Below are 15821 nucleotides of genomic sequence, written 5' to 3'. Positions count from 1 at the left end.
GAGATTTGAGCTCCTAAACTCCCCTAACAGCTCTCTAAAACCTCTTAGTCCCACATCTAAAGTTTTGAAAACCTTATAACCCCCAAATGCCTATAAAAAGCCCCCAAAGGCCCTTGTTTTAAGGATTGGGGGGCCTTCCGATCAAGCTTGTAACTCTAGATAGTGGATTTTTTTAGCTTTCTTCTCAAGCCTCGAGCTTTGAGGTTTTTGTAATAAATTTTTTTTTATTTATATAAAATCTTATTTTTATGCAATTTTATCTCTTTACATTATGCAATTTATTTTTCTTGCAATTAAGATAGTTTAATTTATGCAATTTAATTTTATGCAATTAGGTTAGTTTAAATTATACAGTTTAAATTGATGCAATTAAGATAGTTTAATTTATGAAATTAGGGTAGTTTATTTTTCTGCATTTAAATTTTGCAAGTAGATTTAGATCATGTCTAGCTAAGCATCCCTTCTAGGGTTTGCGATGAAGCTAGATCATGAGTAGGTTTTACATAGGGTTCTTTCTTTTTCTTAGGGTTTCTTTTTCTTCCTCTTTTGCCAAGAATTTTTGATGAACTACAGTTGGGTCAGAGTCCCTTCATAGTTCATGCTTGATTCAGTGCATAGGAGGAGAAAACCCTAAGAGATCCTAGTTACTACTCCCCTGTAAAGAATCTTGATGGGTTATCGTTGGGCCTTAGTCCCTTCATAATCTATGCTTGGGAAAGACAAGAGGAGTAGTCGTTAGGATCAATAAGAAAAATTCTAGGTAGAATTTTCTAATCCAGATCTAGTGGATTCAAAACCCTAGATCCTTAGTCTTATTGTCTTTAGCAAACAACTTTCGATTTTCGATTTTCGTTAAAGCTCGCTTGAGCATAGATTTGAAAATCATTTTTAAACCAAGTCTCTGTGGGATCGATTCGTACTCGCTGGTCGTGCTACTCTGCACACTGTGCACTTGTGGTTTTATTTATAAATTTTAAGATTTGCACATCAAGTTTTTGGCACCGTTGTCGGGGATTTGGCGTTTTAAATTATTTTCAAATATTTGTTCTTCGTGCTTTATAACTCTCTTTCTTTTTCCTTTAGGTTTCTAGATTTAGTTGGTGATTGCTGGAAAACTTAGGTACGCTTCTAATTTTTCTTTTATTATTTTTAGTTAATTACTTTTCCTTTTAGACCTAATCATTTGAATTTACTTAATCACAAAAAAAAAATAAAAAAAAAAATAAAACAAAACAAAAGATATTTCATAATCATGAAGTAAAATATCAAAATAAAAAAAAAATTCTAAATTAAAATCTTTTACATTCTTGGTCATCTTGTTTATTTGTATTTGTATTTTCATAATTAATCTAAGGGCATCAACCCATTAACAAGATAAGGTGGGGATTTCATTACCCTTCCTTAGCCCAAAAATCATCTCCATCATATTGCATTACCTAGACCTTTAATCTTAAAATCAATTAGACGTCAACCTTAAGGAATTCGAGCTCAATAGGACAAGGAACCTTAAGAGTTCTACCAAGTTTGAGTTATTTGATTAGTTGGTGTCTAGGCAAGTCTCTGAGGGTGGTTTGTTAAATTGGTTCAGTTGCTGACCTGGCCAACTCGTTTGGTGTCTAGAAAGGCAACGATGAGTGAACCTCCCACCTCTTATACTTACCTGGCTAACTAGTTGATCAATCTCCACTTAGAAGGCTTGAAGGGTCATCTTGGAACAGTTAGGAGCTGTCTAGATTTAGGTTAACCCTAGGATAGATTGAGTGTAATTTATTGTTTCACTTGTTTAAAAAATAAAAAAAAATTATTAAAATTTAAATTAATTTGGTTACTTTTCTTTAGATTTAGGACTCCTTAGGATCTTTTCTTTAGAACTTTTTCTCTTTTCTTTCTTTTTCTTATACATAAAAATTTTTATAAAAAAAAATTGTATAAACATTGAGAACCGTACACCTCGTGTGTGGAGAAGAGTATCGGGTCGTCTAGTTAGAATTGAGTCAATTCCTGTTGTTCCCATGGCTGAACCAATCCAACCCATGACCCTTAAGGATTTATGTTATCCAGTTGGCTCCATCCAACCATCTTGTATCAGGTTGCCACAACCCACAGCTAACAATTTTGAAATCAAACCTCAAATCATAAATATGCTTCCAAAATTCACAGGATTAGAGGATGCTAATATATTTATTAGAGAATTTGAGGAGGTATGTGCAACCATGAAACTGCAATTAACAGAGGATGAGGTCAAACTTAGATTAATCAACTTTGCCCTTAAGGATAATGCTAAGAAGTGGCTTTATAGTCTGCCAAACCATTCTGTCACTACCTGGGAGGGCTTTGTGAGAACATTTTTGAAAAAATATTTCCCCCATCATAAAACAGCTAGGATTAGGAATGAAATAAATCAATTTTACCAACTATCTGGTGAATCATTTTGGAAGTACTTTGATCGTTTCAAGAATCTTTTGACCCAATGTCCACACCATAGAATAGAAACTTGGAGACTATGCCAGATCATCTATGAGGGGTTAGATTCAAACTCAAGAACCATGCTAGAGTCCATGTGCCAAGGCCAATTTATGGACAAAGAAACTACTGAAGCTTGGCAATTCTTAGAAGACCTAGCCGAGAAAAATTTACAGTGGGAAACAACTAGGGAACCTGATAAAGCTACACCTTCAAGAGGAGGAATGCATCAAATTCAACCAACCCTAGCATCAGAGGCCAAGATTGCAACCTTAACACGTAGATTGGAAGCCTTAGAATTACAGAGACCAGCCAATGTAAATCAAATATCTGCACCCATGTGTAAAGGGTGCAATGCACCAGACCATATCTTAGAAGAATGTTCCTACTCGAATGAGTGTGCACAGGTGAATGCCACCTATCAAGGACCATTGAACAATCCTTATGCACCCACATATAACCCAGGTTAGAGGAATCGCCCGAATTTCTCATGGTCCCAGAATCCTAATGTAGGCAATCCAAATTTCAATCAGCAAAATCTAAGGTCCAACCCAGTGATGAACAACCCGCCAGGCTTCCATGATAATGACAAGAAAATTACCTCTTTAGAAAAAAGCCTAGAAGCCATGATGAAGACACATACCAGCTTTATGCAAACCACGGGTCAATTCATAAATAATAACACCCAAGCTATAGCCCGTCTGGAAATGCAAGTAAGTCAGTTGGCTTCGACCATTAGTGAACGAGAACATGGTAGGTTACCTAGCCAACCTGAGCCAAATCCTAGGAACCAAAATGGTCCACGACCCCAACAAGGAAACCAAGTTAATGGTGTAAATGCCATTCATACCTTAAAATCGGAAAAACAAATAGACAATAAGGTAGTTGCACTTGATGATATAGAGGACTCATCTGCCGAGTCACCTTCTAAAACTACTACCTTTCAACCTCAAGCACCAGAAATTGAAAATTCACCTACTCCAGTACTTAAAAGTCCTAGAGCTCCTTTTTCAAACAGACTGAAATCCAATAAATCTGAATATTTAGACAAAATTTTAGAGGTATTTAAACAAGTCCAAGTTAATATTCCTCTTTTAGATATAATCCATCAGGTTCCAACTTATGCCAAAATTTTAAAAGATCTTTGCACTAGGAAAAGGACCACTAATGTACCAAAGAAAGCATTTTTGGCTGCAAGTGTCAGTTCATACCTATCTAGCCATGTGCCAATTAAATATAAGGACCCTGGAGCTCCAACAATTTCTTGTGTTATTGGAGAAACCAATATAAAAAAGGCCTTGCTAGATCTAGGAGCTAGTGTGAATATCCTTCCATATTCGGTGTATGAGCAACTAGGATTAGAAAAACTTCAACCTACTGGGATCACATTACAGTTAGCCGATAGATCTCTCAGGATCCCTAAGGGAATGGTCGAGGATGTTCTGATAAAGGTTGAAAATTTTATTTTCCCTGTAGATTTTATTATTTTAGAGACTGAGCCAGTTGCGAATCCTAAAGGACATATACCTGTCATTTTAGGAAGACCATTCTTAGCTACGGCCAATGCTGAAATCAATTGTCGAAATGGTCTAATGAAGTTATCCTTTGGGAATATGACCATTGAGCTTAATGTTTTTAACTTAGAACAGGAATCCTCTTCTCATGCTGATGTCAATGTAGTCCAAGATGGTATTTATGAATCCATTGACATTAGTGATGATGAAGTCGACCTAGAGTCTAACCCCTGGTTAATCCATGAGTCTGAGGATGTCAATGAAATACTTAAAGAAAATCAGATTAATCAGGAATCGACACTTCCTACTGAACCAATCATTGAGATGATGAAATCATCACCTAAACCATTGATAGAGGAAGCACCCATTTTAGAACTGAAACCCCTCCCAGAACATCTCAAGTATGCATATCTAGGACCCAAAGAAACTTTGCCTGTAATTATTGCATCAAACCTAGATCCCAAGCAAGAGGAGGAGTTAGTGTCAGTTCTAAAAGCAAATCAAGAAGCAATAGGTTGGACCATAGCAGATATCAAAGGAATAAGTCCTTCTATAGTTCAACATAGAATATACTTAGAGGAAGAGGCTAAACCAACAAGAGAAGCCCAAAGAAGGCTTAATCCAGCTATGAAGGATGTAGTTAAAAAGGAGATTCTGAAACTTCTAGATAGTGAAATAATTTATCCTATTTCTGATAGCTCTTGGGTAAGCCCAGTTCAAGTAGTACCCAAGAAATCTGGGATAACAGTGGTCCAAAATGATGCAAACGAACTTATCCCAACTAGGACCCAAACGGGATGGAGGGTCTGTATAGACTATAGAAAGTTGAATACTGCGACAAGGAAAGATCACTTTTCTTTGCCATTTATTGATCAAATGTTGGAAAGACTAGCCGGACAAGAGTTTTACTGTTTTCTTGATGGATACTCTGGTTACAACCAGATCCCCATAGCCGCTGAAGATCAAGAAAAGACTACATTCACCTGTCTATTTGGTACTTTTGCCTTTAGACGAATGTCCTTTGGACTATGTAATGCACCGGCAACCTTCCAGAGATGCATGATCAGCATATTTTCAGATATGATAGAATGATTTCTAGAAATTTTTATGGATGACTTTTCTGTATTTGGCCTAACCTTCTCCGAGTGTCTGAATCACCTGCAATTAGTTCTAGAATGATGTAAGGAGAAGCACTTAGTTCTCAACTGGGAAAAATATCGGTTTATGATCAAACAGGGAATAGTTCTTGGCCATGTCATTTCTAAAAAGGGGATTGAAGTAGACAAGGCCAAAATAGATCTAATTGCAAGTCTTCCACCACCTAAATCTGTGAAAGAAATACGTTCATTTTTAGGTCATGCTGGATTCTATAGAAGGTTTATTGCCAACTTTAGCAAAGTAGCACGTCTACTGACTAATCTTTTGGCAAAGGATATCAAATTTGAATTTACTCATGAGTGCTTGGAATCTTTTGAATTTCTAAAAAAAGCACTTGTATCAGCTCCAATCATTCATCCTCCTGTCTGGTCTGAACCATTTGAATTAATGTGTGATGCGTCCGATCATATTGTGGGCGCAATCTTAGGTCAACGGATAAATAAGCTGCCTAGAGTGATATATTATGCAAGTAAAACCTTAAATGATGCACAGCTTAGCTACACCACAACTGAGAAGGAGTTCTTTGCCGTTGTCTTTGCTTTAGAGAAATTTAGATCTTATTTGGTTGGGACCCACATCATTGTTTACACCGATCACTCAGCCATTAGACATCTCCTAGTAAAGAAGGATGCCAAGGTACGCTTAATCAGATGGATTTTGCTCCTTCAAGAATTTGACCTAGAAATTAGGGACAAGAAAGGCACTGAGAACGTTGTAGCAGATCATTTATCCCGAATTCCAGTCGCACCATCTAGTGAACCACCCATCAATGAATCTTTTTCAGATGACCAACTCATGTCTGTGTCTACTGAACCTTGGTTTGCTGATATTGTAAATTATTTAGCCATAGGTAAGATACCTTCTCATTGGACTAAGCAGGATAAATATAAATTCTTTGCCCAAGTGAAGTATTTCATTTGGGATGATCCTTATCTTTTTAAACAATGTCCTGATCAAATTATTAGGTGTATCCCAGATAACGAAGTCATGAATATTTTATCTTTTTGTCATGATCAAGCATGTGGGGGTCACTTCGCGTCTAAGAAAACTGCTGCTAAGGTTCTCCAATGTGGTTTTTATTGGCCCAATTTGTTTAAGGATGCTCATGAATATTGTAAAAATTATGCTCAATGTCAGAAAATATGTCGAATCACCAAGCGACACATAATGCCACTCAACCCAATCTTGGTAGTTGAAGTTTTTGATGTTTGGGGGATCGATTTCATGGGACCATTTTCAAATTCCTTTGAAAATGAATATATTCTAGTAGCAGTTGATTATGTTTCAAAATGGGTAGAAGCAATTGCATGTAGAACATCCGATAGCAAAATGGTCATTAAGTTTCTTAAAGAAAATATTCTCTCCCGTTTCGATATTCCTAGGGCAATCATTAGTGATCGGGGAACCCATTTTTGTAACCGACCTTTTGCAACATTGATGAAAAAATATAATATCACCCACAAATTGACCATACCATATCATCCTCAAACTAGTAGGCAAGTTGAAGTGTCAAACCGACAAATCAAACAGATCCTGAAAAAAACTGTTAGTGCCAATAGAAAGGATTGGTCTTTGAAATTAATTGATGCACTTTGGGCATACCGAACCGCTTTCAAGACCAATCTAGGAATGTCTCCTTATAAGATTGTGTTTGGTAAACCATGTCACTTGCCTATTGAGATAGAACACAAAGCCATGTGGGCCATCAAACAACTAAATACAAATTTGAACGATGCTGGAAACCATAGGAAGCTTCAGTTGAATGAATTAGAAGAACTTAGAAATGAAGCCTATGAAAATGCAAGGATATACAAAGAACGAACCAAAGTATTTCATGATCAATCAATTATGAGAAAAACTTTCAATATCGGACAAAAGGTGCTCTTATATAACTCTAGATTACATCTGTTTCCAGGAAAGCTTAGGTCTAGATGGACAGAATCATTTTTAGTAAAGAAAGTCTTTTCACATGGAGCTGTTGAGATAGAAAACCCAAGTAATGGTGTTATCTTTAAAGTTAATGGTTAACGATTAAAACCATTCTTGGAATTACCTGTCGAGACTGTTGAAGATGCCATGGTTCTTTATGAACCAACTTATTCTGATTAAATTGCTTCGAGGTTTGGTCTAGCTGAAGACATAAAACTTAGCAGTTCTGGGAGGCAACCCAGCTTATTTAATTTTTAATATTTTTTTTTATTTTCAGACAAATAAATTAGATAAACTCCATTGGGGACAATGTTGGTTAAGTTGGGGGGTGTGATTTATGTCACAAATTGACATAAAAAGTATCAATTAATATCTAAATTATCTAACTTTATTAGAAAATTGATACTTATTATTATATTTTGCAGAAGAAGAGGTCATCAATAGAAAGAACAAGGAAAGAGGATTCCAACGGCGCAAATTAGAGCTTGAACAAAATCAGGTGTTATCATTTCCTTTTCCTTCCACTATGAGTTATTTCTTGCATTTAATATATTAAAAAAAAATTTTGAAATAAATTAATCTAGAAAAGAAATAAGAGTAAGTTAGAAAGTATTTGCTAATAAATGTAGTGAGTCACGGAGAAGATTAGCTGGTTAGACTCTTGGTGGCATAGGTCATTTAAAGACTATTAGCACTTCCAATTGCACATGCACACTAACAAGGTAAAGTAGGTGTTCATTGTAAGGCCAATTAAGGATTTGAGTATTATTTAAATTAGATAATTTTTTCTACACCCCAATTGAAGAAATTTGAATTTAAGGAAAGAGCTACCTGCCTGAAATAAAATGCAAAATACAGAGTAAATATGGATTGCCCTAAGCCTAGTAACCGGGTCTCTTTACCTAAGTCAAGTGTTGAGATTCGCATCAAACGGTGGTGGGAAGGCCAGGATGCTCAGCAAAAAAAAAAAAAAAACAGTGTGAAAGCTACCTTAGTTCTTTGTTTAATCTGGGGTGTATAGAAAATTAATCGAACTAAGTTATGAAAAATGATACAATTGGCCTGTACAAGTTAATACTGAAATACTAAGTTAGTTATCACTCACACAAGTACTATAAAACTTTAAGTGTACTCTAAGAAAGCTCCTAAGTAGACTGACTACCGATTCTAATTCGAAGCTCATACTTAGTAATACTAGAAAACTTCTTGAATTTCGATCTTAAATTAATTTACAAAGGAAGGATCTTTTTGGAATATGATCTTATTTTGGTACATTGCTAAGGGACTAGCAATGATTAAGTTGGGGCGTGTGATTTATGTCACAAATTGACATAAAAAGTATCAATTAATATCTAAATTATCTAACTTTATTAGAAAATTGATACTTGTTATTATATTTTGCAGAAGAAGAGGTCATCAATAAAAAGAACAAGGAAAGAGGATTCCAACGGTGCAAATTTTATACAAAACGAAATTAAATTGATCCAGGAATTGAAGAATGAAGAAAGAAGACTCAATTGGGTCAAACCCGAGTCAAATCAGGTCAAAATTGATCAAAAATCAACTGATTTGGTGATCTGGTTAGCCACCTGATCCACAGCAACAGGCGCCTGGACCATGGACCCATCGGCGCACCATAAACCAGCCAATCAGCGAGTCTCGGCTCACCGCAATGCATCGCGAGCCCGATCCACGTGCGCGGTCCAGGGCTCATGAGGAGAGAAAAGAAGGTCCGAAGGGCAACTTGATAACTTCACATCACTCGATGGTCTGATCTTCTCTGATCAAGATCCAACGCTCCACATTTTTGCGCCATCGGACGGCCACCATCGCAGCCGGTCAAGATCCAACCGTAATCAAGACAATTGCAAGAATCAATAAACACTAGGACAACACGGGATCCTTCTGCAGCACGATCCAATGGCAGCGCTTCATCCAGATCGTGATCCGACGGCCCAGAATCGCTTCCGACTTGATTTATTAGATGAATTGGGTCCTTTAGATGAAGATCGGACGGCTGAAACAATTTCTAAGGTTTCTTGATGGATTTAAGTGCTTTTTGAGCAAGATTTGAGCCCCTAAACCCCCCCTAACAGCCCTCTAAAATCTCTTAGTCCCACATCTAAAGTTTTGAAAACTTTATAACCCTCAAATGCCTATAAAAAGCCCCCAAAGGCTCTTGTTTTAAAGATTGGGGAGCCTTCCGATCAAGCTTGTAACCCTAGATAGTGGGTTTTTTTTAGCTTTCTTCTCAAGCCTCGAGCTTTGAGGTTTTTGTAATAAATTTTTTTTTTATTTATATAAAATCTTATTTTTATGCAATTTTATCTCTTTACATTATGTAATTTATTTTTCTTGCAATTAGGATAGTTTAATTTATGCAATTTAATTTTATGCAATTAGGTTAGTTTAAATTATGCAGTTTAAATTTATGCAATTAGGATAGTTTAATTTATGAAATTAGGATAGTTTATTTTTTTGCATTTAAATCTTGCAAGTAGATTTAGATCATGTCTAGCTAAGCATCCCTTCTAGGGTTTGCGATGAAGCTAGATCATGAGTAGGGGTTTTACATAGGGTTCTTTCTTTTTCTTAGGGTTTCTTTTTCTTCCTCTTTTGTCAAGAATTTTTGATGAACTACAGTTGGGTCAGAGTCCCTTCATAGTTCATGCTTGATTCAGTGCATAGGAGGAGAAAACCCTAAGGGATCCTAGTTACTACTCCCCTGTAAAGAATCTTGATGGGTTATCGTTGGGCCTTAGTCCCTTCATAATCTATGCTTGGGAAAGACAAGAGGAGTAGTCGTTAGGATCAATAAGTGAACGTTAAGGATATGTTGGAGGTAGACAGGTTATTCAATTTTTTGTTTGATCTCCAACCATGGGCTCAATTGGAGTTGCAACAGTAAGATGTTAAAGACTTGACTGCTGCATTGGCTGCCGCTGATGGATTGATGAATCTCCAGATCACAAAGTCCAACAATGGTTCTTCTTCAGGCAAGATCCGATATGTGGAGAAGAACTAAAAGAAGAAAAATAAATACAAAGATGTCGAAGACAAAAGGACCAAAGATGCGGATAAAGAGAAGACCAAAGTAAAAAGTTTTCATCCAAAGATAAAGATAATCCTCATCCTGGTTGTTACGTTTGCAATAGATCTCATTTGGCTAGGAATTGTCCCAATAAAAGTAAACTCAATACCATTATGGTAGAGAATGACAAAGATGGTGAATTCGATTCAGATGGTCCACAAAGAATTGCACCACTGCAATTACTTAGTGTAATTCATATGATGAAGGCCAAAATTTGTCCCAAACTAATGTTCGTGCCTATAGAAGTCAATGGGCATCCGATTTCAGCAATGATAGGCATAAGCACCACTCACAATTTTGTGGCTAAAAAGATGGTAAACACATTAGGCTTGAGTATAGCAAAACATCCAAGCCAGATCAAGGCTATCAATTCGCAAGCACAGGCTGTGTAGGGCATGGCTTTTGACATCCAATTAGCCATCAGCAGATGGGATAAAAAGATTGATCTAATGATGGTTTCATTGGATAACTTTGATACGATCCTTGGCAATGACTTCTTTGTTGCAACCAAAGTGGCTATATTGCCACATCATTTGGTTTGCTGATCGACAATGAGGAAAAACCTTGCTTTATCGTAGGGCACAACATCCCTACTGATATTGAAATTGGCGAACCTAACATGGAGATGGTCTCTGCTATGCAATTGGCCCATGGCTGGAAGAAGAGCCATATGACTTATCTTGCTGCTCTCATCGAATTGGGCTAGGAGGAGACAACAAAGGTACCAAAAAAGATGGTTGCAATTCTACATGAATTGAAGGATATCATGCCCCTCGAGTTGCCAAGGGGGTTGCCATTGAGAGGTGCTGTGCATCATAAGATTGCACTTATACTTGACACAAGACCTCCTACCAAAGCTCCTCACAGAATATCGTCAAAAATAGTTGGTGGAATTGAAGAAGCAGTTGAGAGAATTGCTAAAAGTCAGAAAAAATTCAACCAAGACTCCATTCGGTGCTCCGATGCTATTCCAAGAAAAAAAAGATGGTTCTCTTAGGCTATGCGCAGACTACAGAGGTCTAAACAAAGTTACCATCAAAAACAAGTATCTGGTACCCCTGATTGCAGACTTGATCAATTGATTGTCCAAAACTGAATACTTCACCAAGCTAGATCTATGATTGGGATACTGGTAAGTCAGAATTGCATAGGGGGATGAACCAAAGACTACTATGGTTATAAGATACAGTTCATTTTGAGTTTCTAGTTATGCCATTCAACTTAACAAATGCACCTACTACATGCTGCAACTTGATGAATAATGTGTTTTATGACTATATCGATCAATTTGTAGTAGTTTACTTAGATGATATATATAGTGGTTCATTTGGGGATATTTAAAGCATCTTAAACTTATGCTTACTCGATTGAGGGAATACTATTTATATGTAAAAAGAGAAAAGTATGAGTTCTGTCTTAAGAAAATTGAATTCCTAGGGCATGCGGTGGGCCATAGCATGATGAAAATGGACCAAAGGAACATGCAAGATATCTTAAAGTGGACTACACCAACAAAAGTGATTGAATTGAGGAGCTTATTGGTGAATATAAAATTCCAAAAACTATGTATTAGTTTGCTTTAAGGTGTGTAATGAATCACTAGATAACTAATTTACTAAGTGTATGTCATTTGGCCATACACTATATACGGATAAACATCATATTCTAAAAACTATATATCGATTTACATAAATATATGTATTAGTTTGCTAAATGGCTAATTTATTTAGTGTCTATTATTTAGTCGGGATATGTATTGATAAAAGGCATGTTTTGGAATTGAGGATGAAAAGGAATGTCACATGTTATTTTCTTTCTTTTTTATTTTTTTATCATAGGATTGATATCTCCATTAGAAGAAGTCTCCAACTTTTAGATTTTTGATTTAAAATAGATAATAGGAGAAATGTGGTAAGATAGGAAGTCCACTTTATATTTCTTTCTATAGTGCCTGCCCCATATGATTTTTATTCCTATTTTTTACTTTATTGACCAACTTATTTATATTCTTATATTTTTTAAGTGGATAAATTATTTTTCTCATAAATTATATTTATCTATAAAATGAGAAAAAAATTTTACTCATCAAATTTATGCATAAAATAAAAGACCTACTATAAGCTGAGATTTTCTAAAGATCTGACCTTATGGAAAGATGACAAAGTTAAGTAAAAGCCCCACGTAACAAAGTTCAGGCCACCTGAGGTCAAATCAAACCCAAGCTTTCCTTCATAGAGAAATTCTTTGTGCACCATGGGCAGTGTAGAAAATCTGATGTGAAGCATACCGCCTTGTCCGATTGGTCTATGTAGTCATTATTTTTCAACACATATTTAATGCTTGTAAGTCAACTTTTTTGTTTAAAAATTTTGTATGATGAAAATATCTCTGCCCTTTGAAAAAAATTATGACATCCTATGACATAATATAACCTAGGATATTATAATATGGCTTAAGATATTATAATATAAAAGGAGTATTTTTTTTCAACTACTTTCTAACACGTATTTAATGTCTGTAAATCGGTTTTTTCGTTTGAAAATTTTGAATGATGAAAATACTCCTATTCTTTGAAAAAAAATTATGACATCTTGTGCATATTATGATATCCTACATTATATCATGACATCCTGTAGACAAAAATTATGGCTTTTTGGATGCAAGATGTCATAATATGGATATAAAATGTCATAATTTTTTTAAAGAATAGAAGCATTTTCTTCATACAAAATTTTTAAATGAAAAAACTAATCTGCAGATATTAAATGCATATTGAAAAATGATGATTACATAGACCAATCGGACAAGGCAGTGCACTCCATGTTGGATTTTCTACATTGTCTGTGGTGCACAAAGAATTTTGCTTTCTTCATAAATGCTGAGCCTCTTCAACCAGGTAAATGAGTATTGAATGGAAGCTTCACGCTTTCACATTCTTCATGGCATGCATTAGTGTTACAAAATGTTTCAGGCCACTTGCCATAGTAACGATGCTAAAGGGGCACATTCAACCACATGGCATGACCAGAATGGCTCGACCCATAAAAAATGACAGTGCAATGGAAGGGTCAGTGGTTGAATTATTGATAATTTCTATTGCTGCTTGTTTCGGCTAGGTCAGAAGGCAGACGCCTGATCTTTATATAGGAAGTGTTGGAGTGACCTATAAAATAAGTCCAAATCAAAAGTTTTTGCTCCAACGAGAACCCTCTGACGCTCAAATCAGATTTCAGAGAACAAAGAGAACAGCAACAAGTTCTCTGAGAAGGATTGCTTATCTTGATCCTCGAAACTTTGATTGTTTATATAGAATGTCATTGAATAGCTGGTCGAATAGCTATGAGATTATGTGATTCTGAGATTACATGATAGTTGAACATGCCATTACAGATGAGATATTTTAGTCCTTAATCACTTTCGTGAAATCAGGCGAGACGGTTATCTCTAAGCCTATCTATCCAAGGTGGATAGCTATTGTACATGTTAGGAAATAAGTCGGCCGAGGTAATGGAGGTAGCTCACGTGCCAGACAAACCACGTGACAAGCAGTAAGTTAGTAGCTCAGCTCTACATACCTCAGCTTTGCTCTTAGGTTGGCAACCACAGCAATAGCTCGACAGTCTAAGGTATTCTACGATAACAGATTGATGCGAGATACTCACAGTACCACCATAGTACCACCTCCTACTCTTGAGTTTGAAAATCAGATGAAAAGAGTGCTACAAAAGTTGTACCTTGGATCAGGGGATGCACGTGCTCATGCTTTCATATGTACCTCCTATTGAAAAATATATCTTAAAATCAATCGTTTGATGATTATGCTAATTATAAATATATATAAATTGATAAATAATAAAAATTATTTAATCTTTTTATTACAATGTTACATCTTTTAACGAACTCCTATATTGTGATGAAGTTCTTAGGATTACTTTGATCGATAAAGGAGGATTCATCACGTAGTCCTTAAACTGATTCGTGATCAAATGATACGCTATTACTAGACGATGGTGATATCAAGTGTAGATCGTTGTGTGCTATATACATTGGTTGTCCTCATAATCAAATGGTGTGGAGATACTGGTATGATATGTAGGTAAGATGTAGGAGTACATCATCACTGAACGTGACCAACTATGGAGCACTCTGCTATCAAGAATAGCTCACGAAAGATATGAGTATAAGTATCTCTCTGATCTGAGATCACCATAGCGACTTCCAAGCAACTCACTGTACTTTAGTATCGGACTAATAGAGTTTTAAATTCAGTGACAGAAAGTTTCTAGGTGCAATCAAGTACTAGTCAAGTTGGTGCATGAGTCAAGATGGGATTGATCCCTCCAAATTAGTAGGAGTTAATGTATCAATATATTTCAATTTAGCAAAATCTGGGTCCAGATAATCCATGTGATGGATTTGAAAGATTAAAATATAATATGGATGACTTATCTAGGATTGACAGTTAAATCATAAATCATCTTCGAGCATTAAGGTCAAAAGGATGAATTATACGGTAACCACACGTCAATAGGTTCTTGAATGTTGCTTCGCCATCATTCGATCTATTCGGATGTCAGGTCACCATTGCTAGATGGTTACATTGATTGGTTTAAAAAATTATTCTTATGTTATCGGCTTAGGTTCGAACCTATGGGATTACACTCAAAAAAAGTTTCTGACTGATCATATGGTTGATCAACGATTGAGAATCATTCAAGGACTTAATCATCAATTCGATTGATGATTAATCTTATACAAAAATTATAATAAATTTATTCATCAAGTGTTAGTGAATTAATGAAAAAATAATTAATAATTAGATCATTGATTAGCTCAATTTGATTGAGCAAAGAGGATTTGATAAAATCTAATTGAATTAGATTCAATTAGGTTTGATCCGATTAGGATATGAGATGATTTAATCGCTAAGAGAGAATTGTCCTTGATTTGATTAGAACTTTAGTTCAATTAATTTTTAATTTGATTAAAATTTAATTAAAAATTTATAAACTTAATTAGATTAGATTTCATATATTTATTTGGACTAAATCAAATGTGATTTGGTTTGGAGTCAAATAAGAAAATTAAGAGTCTATATAGCATTGGACTCTTCTCCCTTGCGCACCAAATTTTGCACGCATATTTCTCCATGCTAAAATATTTTTTGCATGTAATTTTTTCATGCCTAAGAGTCCCTCACCCTCTCTATCTCACATCCAAATTTGGATAAGTTTTGATTTTAAATGGTATGTTCAAATTAGATTTTAATAGGATACTATATAGATAATGTTGGACATTATCTATAAGACATTGCACCAACTTATTTTATTCTTTTCATTTGTACGACACTTTGAGGAGGATTTTCATCATGGGAAATCAGTTGAAGAATTGATTTACCATGAAAAAATAGGAATTGGGGCATCCAATGTTTCCTTGGGCGTGAATTGGTGAGAGGAGGTGATAAAAGGCAAGTTAGAGTCCAACATCCCTAGGACTCTTCACCCTACCTTATTACATGCCAATAAAAAGGGGTTTATTTTTCTCTTTTAAACATGTAAGAGAGTAGAAAAAGGGCTCTACACGTTGAGGATCTTGGGGGCATGAGTTCTTGGCATGAAAAAGAAGAGGAGAGTCCTCCTCTCTTGTGTGTGCATAAAACCTAGTTT

The 15821-nt window shown here is 35.6% G+C and overlaps 1 non-coding gene across 1 annotated transcript; it reads right to left on the bottom strand.

Annotated features, from left to right (window-relative positions):
- Positions 1-2381: 2381 nt before the first annotated feature.
- On the bottom strand, positions 2382-2488 carry LOC140858901 (small nucleolar RNA R71). The gene has a single exon (XR_012142305.1). It is a non-coding gene; the product is annotated as a small nucleolar RNA R71 (small nucleolar RNA).
- Positions 2489-15821: the final 13333 nt, after the last annotated feature.

The sequence above is a fragment of the Elaeis guineensis genome, chromosome 6 (assembly GCF_000442705.2).
Source record: "Elaeis guineensis isolate ETL-2024a chromosome 6, EG11, whole genome shotgun sequence".
In the NCBI taxonomy this organism is placed as follows: Eukaryota; Viridiplantae; Streptophyta; class Magnoliopsida; order Arecales; family Arecaceae; genus Elaeis; species Elaeis guineensis.
Note: the sequence above shows the minus strand (reverse complement) of the source record. Positions and strands in the feature narration are given on the sequence as shown.